This window comes from Suricata suricatta, chromosome 7, assembly GCF_006229205.1.
Source record: "Suricata suricatta isolate VVHF042 chromosome 7, meerkat_22Aug2017_6uvM2_HiC, whole genome shotgun sequence".
Classification (NCBI taxonomy): Eukaryota; Metazoa; Chordata; class Mammalia; order Carnivora; family Herpestidae; genus Suricata; species Suricata suricatta.
Window position 1 is genome coordinate 974,043 of NC_043706.1, and position 7,080 is coordinate 981,122.

Sequence of the window (7,080 nt, forward strand, 5' to 3'; positions counted from 1 at the left end):
AAAAAAATAGAAGTCTGAAAAAATCTGTCAAGTCCCTAACTTACAACAGAAGACCCATGAGCCTGGCTGCAGATTGCTCAACAGAACCCTGGCAGGCCAGAAGACACTGGCATGATAGATACATTCACTGTGTTAAATGGGAAAACTCTGTAGCCAGGAATATTCTATCCAGCAAGTCTGTCAATCAGAGTAGGAGTCAAAAAGACTTCCTCACACAAACAAAACCTGAAGTAGTTTGTGAGCACTAAATCAGACTTAAAGAAACTCTTTCAATGGAAGAGAAAGACCAAAAGTGACAAGACAAGAAAGGAACACAGCCAATCACCAGAACTAATGAATAAAACAAGTAATGAAATGGCAATAAATACATATCAATAATGACTCTCATGCAAATGGAATAAACACTCCAATCAAAAGACATAGTGTTTCAGAATGAATAAAAAATTAGACCCCTCTACATCCATCCTACAAGAACTTCATTTTATTTTATTTTATTTTGGAGATTATTTGTAAGTAATCCCTACATCCAATGTGGAGTTCAAACCCACAGCCCTGAGATCAAGAGTCACATGCTCCACTGGCTGAGCAGTCAAGACCTAAACAGGCCTTCAGAATGAACTGAAGGGGGTGGAGAACAATTTATCATGCAAATGGACGTCAGAAGAAAGCCAGAGTAGCAATACTTATACCAGACAAACTGATTGCATGTTTTTTTTTAATTTATTTTTGAGAGACAGACAGCATGATCAGGGGAGGGTCAAAGAGAGGGCGAGATACAGAATCGGAAGATACAGGCTCCAGGCTCTGAGCTTAGCTGTCAGCACAGAGCCTGACGCAGGGCTCGTACCCACAAACTGTGAGATCATGACCTGAGCCAAAGCCAGACGCTTAATCGATTGAGCCACCCAGGCGCCCCCAGACAAACTAATTTCAAACTAAAAACTATAACGAGAGATGAAGAAGGGCACTATATCATAATAAAAAGAACTATCCATCAAGAAGGCATAACAATTGTACGTATTTATGCCCCCTAACTTTTCAAAATATGTAAATCAATAAATCACACACATAAAGAGGAACTCACTGATAATAATACAGTAACAGTAGGGGTCTTCAACACCCCACTTACATCAATGGATAGATCATCTAAGCAGAAAATCAACACGGAAGCAATGGCTTTCCATGACTCATTGGACCAGATAGACTCAAAGATATATCAGAACACTTCATGTATAAAAAATTGAGATCATACCATGCATATTTTCTGACCACAACACTCTGAAACTTGAAGTCAACCACAAGAAAAATATTAGGAAGACCACAAATTCAAGAAGGTTACACAACATGCTACTAAATAATCAATGGGTCATCCAGGAAGTCAAAGAAGATATTTAATAAATCCATGTACCACAGATGCTTGTTGGAAATGGCTGCCCACCAGCAGGGGAGCAGAAGACCCAGGACTGCCTGGAAGGTGGACGGTGGGCAGTGAGAGCAGCTCTTGGGCACCCAAGCTTTGTGCAGGCAGCGGAGGCTCATCCCTGAACAAGAAACCGGTTGAATCCTGACAACCGTGGTAGTAGTTGGCCCAGAAGCAGCTCGTGGTTGAGTTTGTCCAGTAAAGAAGCTACTGTGGTTTTTGTATTGTGAAAAACATATGGCCCAAACACCTGCTAGGAGTAATACTAACACATGAGTTCAGTAAAGTCACAGGATGCAAAATCAAAGTACAGAAATCTGTTGCATTTCTCTACACCAATGATGAAGCAGAAGAAAAAGAAATTAGTGAATCAATCCCATTTACAACTGCACCAAAAACAAAAAGACAGCTAGGAATAAACCTATCCAAAGAAGTGAAAGACCCATACTCAGAAAACTATAAAACACTGATGAAAGAAATTCAGGATGACACAAGGACATGGAAATACATTCCATGCTCATCGATTGGAAGAACAAATATTGTTAAAATGTCTATATTTACTACACAAAGCAATCCACACATTGAAGGCAATCCCTATGAGAAAACCAACAGCATTTTTCACAGAGCTAGAACAAACAATCCTAACATCGGTATGCAGCTCCAAAAGACTCTAAATAGTCAAAGTAAATGTTGAAAGGGAAAAGTAAAGCTGGAGGCATCACAATTCCAACTTCAAATTTTACTACAAAGCTATGGTGATCAAAACAATCCGGTACTGGCACTAAAATAGATACGTAGCTCAATGGAACAGAAAGGAAACCTCAGAAAAAAAAAAAAAACCACTACTATATGGTTAATTAATCTTCAACAAAGCAGATAAGAATATCCAATAAGAGAAAGGCTCTTTTTAAAAAAATGGTGTTGGAAAAATTGGAGTTAAAATAAGAACTTGGAGGGGTGTCTGGGTGGCTCCCCCAGTTAAGTGTCCGACTCTTGATTTTGGCTCAGATCATGATCTCATATTTCCTGAGATCAATCCCTATGTCAGGCTCTGTGCTGACAGCGTGGAGCCTGCTTGACATTCTCTCTCTGTCTCTCTCTCTCTCTCTGTTCCTCCCCACTCTCTGTCTCTCTTAAAACAAATAAATAAATAAATACAAAAAAAAGTTCTAAATAAAATTTGGAAAGAAAAAATTATAAAAGGGGATAGCATAAAACAATCATCTGATTTTTTAAAGTATCTGAATAAACTTTTTTAGTTTGTGGTATTTTTAATTTAAATTACAATTAGGTAACATTTATTAGGTTGTTAGGCAACATACAGTGTAATGTTAGTTTCAGATATACCATAAATACAGTGATTTCACACTTCCATACAACACCTGGTGCTCATCCAAACAAATGCACTCCTTAATCCCCATTACCTGTTTCACCCATTCCCACACCCATCTCCCCTCTGGTAACCATAAGTTTGTTCTCTATAGTTGAGAATATGTTTCTTGGTTAGCCTATTTTTTATACCCTTTGCTTTTTGTTTTGTTTTTTAAATTTCACATATGAGTGAAATCATATGATATTTGTTTTTATTTCATTCATTTATTTCGCTTAGCATAATACATTCTAGCCCAATCCACATCACTGCAAATAGCAAGTTTTCATTCTTTTTGATGGCCAACTGATATTCCATTGTATATGGATACCACATCTTCTTTATCCATTCATCAGTGGATGGACATTTAGGCTCCATCCATAGTTTGGCTATTGTTGATAATGCTACTTACAAACATTGGCGTGCAACTGCTCCTTTGAACCTGTATTTTTGTAAACTTTGGATAAATACCTAGTAGTGCAATTGCTAGGTCATAGGGTAGTTCTATTTTACCTTTTTTAACAACCTCTATATTGTTTTCCCACCAAAAGTGCAAGAGGTTGCCCTTTCTCTGCATCCTTGCCACTATCTGTTGTTTCCTGAGTTGTAAAATTTAGCCATTCTGACGGGTGTGAGGTGCTTTCTCATGCAGTTTTTACTTGTATTTCCCAGATGATGAGTGATGTTGAACATCTTTTTATATGTCTGTTAGCCCTCTGGATGTTTTCTTTGGAAAGATGTCTATTCATGTCTTCTGCCCATTTCATAGTTGTATTTTTCCTAAGTTTACTTATTTATTTATTTTGAGACAGTGAGCAAAAGAGAGAGCATGAGCAGCAGAGGCCCAGAGAGAGAGAAAGAATTGCAAGCAGGCTCTGCACCACCAGCAAGGGACCCAACATGGGACACAAACTCACGACCACAAGATCATGACCTGAGTTGAAACCATGAGACAGTGGCCCAACTGACTGATCCACTCAGGTGCCCCTTATTTGCTTGTTGGATGTTGAGTTTTGTTAAGTTCCTTATAGATTTTGGATATTAACCATATCTTCTATTCCCCAGGTTGCCATTTAGTTATGTTGATTATTTCTTTTGCTGTGCTGAAGTTCTTTATTTTGAAGTAGTCCCAATGTTTATTTTTGCTTTTGTTTACTTTGCTCAGAGAGATAATCTGGGGAAAAGTTACTATGGCTGATAACGAGGCTGTTGCCCATGTTCTTCTCTAGGATTTTTATGGTTTTGGGTCTCACATTTAAGTCTTTAATCCATTTTGAGTTTATGTTTGGTAAAAGAAAATCATCCAGTTTCATTCTATGCACCGAATTCAGCAGCTCCCAAATACATAAAACTAATCACAAACAGAAACAATCTTATTGATAAGAATGTGCTAACTGCAGGGGACATTAATACCCCACTTACAACAATGGATGGGTGAGCCAGACAAAAAAAAAATCACTAAAGAAACAATGGATGTGAATGTCACACAGGAATAGATGGAATTAACAGACATATTTAGAACTCTGCATCCTGAAGCTAGGAAATTCACTTTCTTCTCGAGTGCACATGGCACATTCTCCAAGACTAATCACATCTTGGGTCATAAAACAGGCCTCCATAAATACTAAAGAATTGAGATCATACCATGCACACTTTCAGATCACACTGCTATGAAACTCGAAATCAACCACACGAAGAAGTCTGGAAAACCTCCAAAAATGTGGAGGATAAAAACTACCATACTGAAGAATGATCGGGCGAAATAGGCAACTAGAGAGGAAATTTAAAAATAAATGGAAACAAATAAAAATGGAAATACAGCAATCCAAACTCTCTGGAATGCAGCAAAGGCACTCCTAAAGGAAAGTTCATTGCAACCCAGGCCTATATCAACAAACTAGAAAAAGCGCAAACTCAAAACCTAACAGAGCACCTAAGGAAACTAGAAAGGGAGCAGCAAGAACACCACAAACCCAGCAAAAGAAGAGAAATAATAAACATCAGGGCAGAATTAAACAAGATAGAATCCACAAAAACAATTGAACAGATCAATGAAACCAAGAGTTGGTTCTTTGAAAAAATAAACAAAATTGATAAACCTCTAGCAAGGCTCCTCAGAAAGAAAAGAGAGAACACGCAAATAGACAAAATCATGAAGGGAAATGGATCTATTATAACAGATCCCTCAGAAATACAAGCAACCATCAGAAATTACTATGAAAAATTATATGCCAACAAACTGGACAATCTAGAAGAAATGGACAAATTCCTAAATGCACATGCACTACCAAAATTCAAACAGGAAGAGATAGAAAATCTGAACAGATCCATAACCAGTGAAGAAATCAAATCAGTTATCAAAAATTTCCCAATGAATAAGTGCCCAGGGCCAGATGGCTTTCCAGGGGAATTTTACCAGACATTTAAAGCAGAGTTAAAACTGATCCTTCTCAAGTTATTCCAAGAAATAGAAATGAAAGGAAGACTTCCGGACTCATTCTATGAAGCACATATCACTGAATCCTAAGCCAGACAGAGACCCAACGGATGCAAAAATACTCAACAAGATACTGGCAAATCGAATTCAATAGCATATAAAAAGAATTATCCATTATGATCAAGTGGGATTCATTCCCGGGGTACAAGCCTGGTTCAATATTCGCAAATCCATCAATATGATACATCACATTAATATAAGAAAAGAAAAAAAAACATATGATTCTGTCAAAGATGCAGAAAAAGCATTTGACAAAATACAACATCGCTTCTTTATAAAAACCCTCAAGAAAGTCGGGATAGAAGGAACCTACTTAAACATCATAAGCCATTTATGAAAAGCCAACAGCTAATGTTATCCTCAATGGGGAAAAACTGAGAGCTTTCCCTTTGAGATCAGGAACCCAACAGGGGTGCCCACTCTCACCACTGTTGCTTAACAGTGTTGGAAGTCCTAGCATCAGCAATCAGACAACAAAAGGAAATAAAAGGCATCAGAATCAGCAAAGAGTAGTCAAACTTTCACTTTTTGCAGATGACATGATACTCTACGTGGAAAATCCAATTGACTCCACCAGAAGCCTTCTAGAACTGATCAATGAATTCAGTAAAGTTGCAGGGTACAAAATCCACGTACAGAAATCGGTTGCATTCCTATACACCAAGAATGAAGCAACAGCAAGAGAAATCAAAAAACTTATCCCACTCACAATTGCATAAAAAACATAAAATACCTAGGAATAAACCTAACCAAAGATGTAAAAGACCTGTATGCTGAAAACTATAGAAGACTTATGAAGGAAATTGAAGAAGACAGAAAGAAATGGAAAAACATTCCATGCTCATGGATCGGGAGAATAAACATTGTGAAAATCATAATTACCAAAAGCAATTTACATATTCAATGAAATCCCCATCAAAGTTGCACCAACATTCTTCTCAAAGTTAGAACAAACTATTTTAAAATTCGTATGGAACAACAAAAATCCCCAAATGGCCAAAGTAATACCGAAGAAGAAAACCAAAATGTGAGGCATCAAAATCCCAGACTTTAGCCTCTACTACAAAGCTGTCATCATCAAGCCAGCATGATATTGGCACAAAAACAGACACATGGAATAGAATAGAGAGCCCAGAACTGGACCCACAAGTGTATGGCCAATTAATCTTGGGCAAAACAGGAAAGAGTATCCAATGGAAAAAAGACAGTCTCTTCAACAGGTGGTATTGGGAGAGGTGAACAGCAACATGTAGAAGAATGAAATTAGACCAATTTCTTGCATCATTCACAAAAATAAATTCAAAATGGATAAAGGACCTGAATGTGATGCAGGAAACCATCAAAACCCTAGAGGAGAAAGCAGGAAGCAGCCTCCTTGACCTCAATCGCAGCAATTTCCTCTTCGACACATCCCCAAAGGCAAGGGAATCAAGAACAAAAATAAACTATTGGGACCTCATCAAGATAAGAAGCTTCTGCACTGCAAAGGAAATAATTAACAAAACTAATAGGCAACCTACAGAATGGGAAAAGATAGTGGCAAATGGCATATCAGATATAGGGCTAGTATCCAAAATCTACAAGGAACTCACCAAACTCCACACCTGAGAAATGAATAATCCAGTGAAAAAATGGGCAGAAGACATGAACAGACACTTCTCCAAAAAGGAAATCCAGATGACCTACAGGCACATGAAACGATGCTCAGCGTCACTCATCAGGGAAATACAAATCAAAACCACACTGAGATACCACCTCACACCAGTCAGAGTGGCTAAAATGAACAAATCAAGA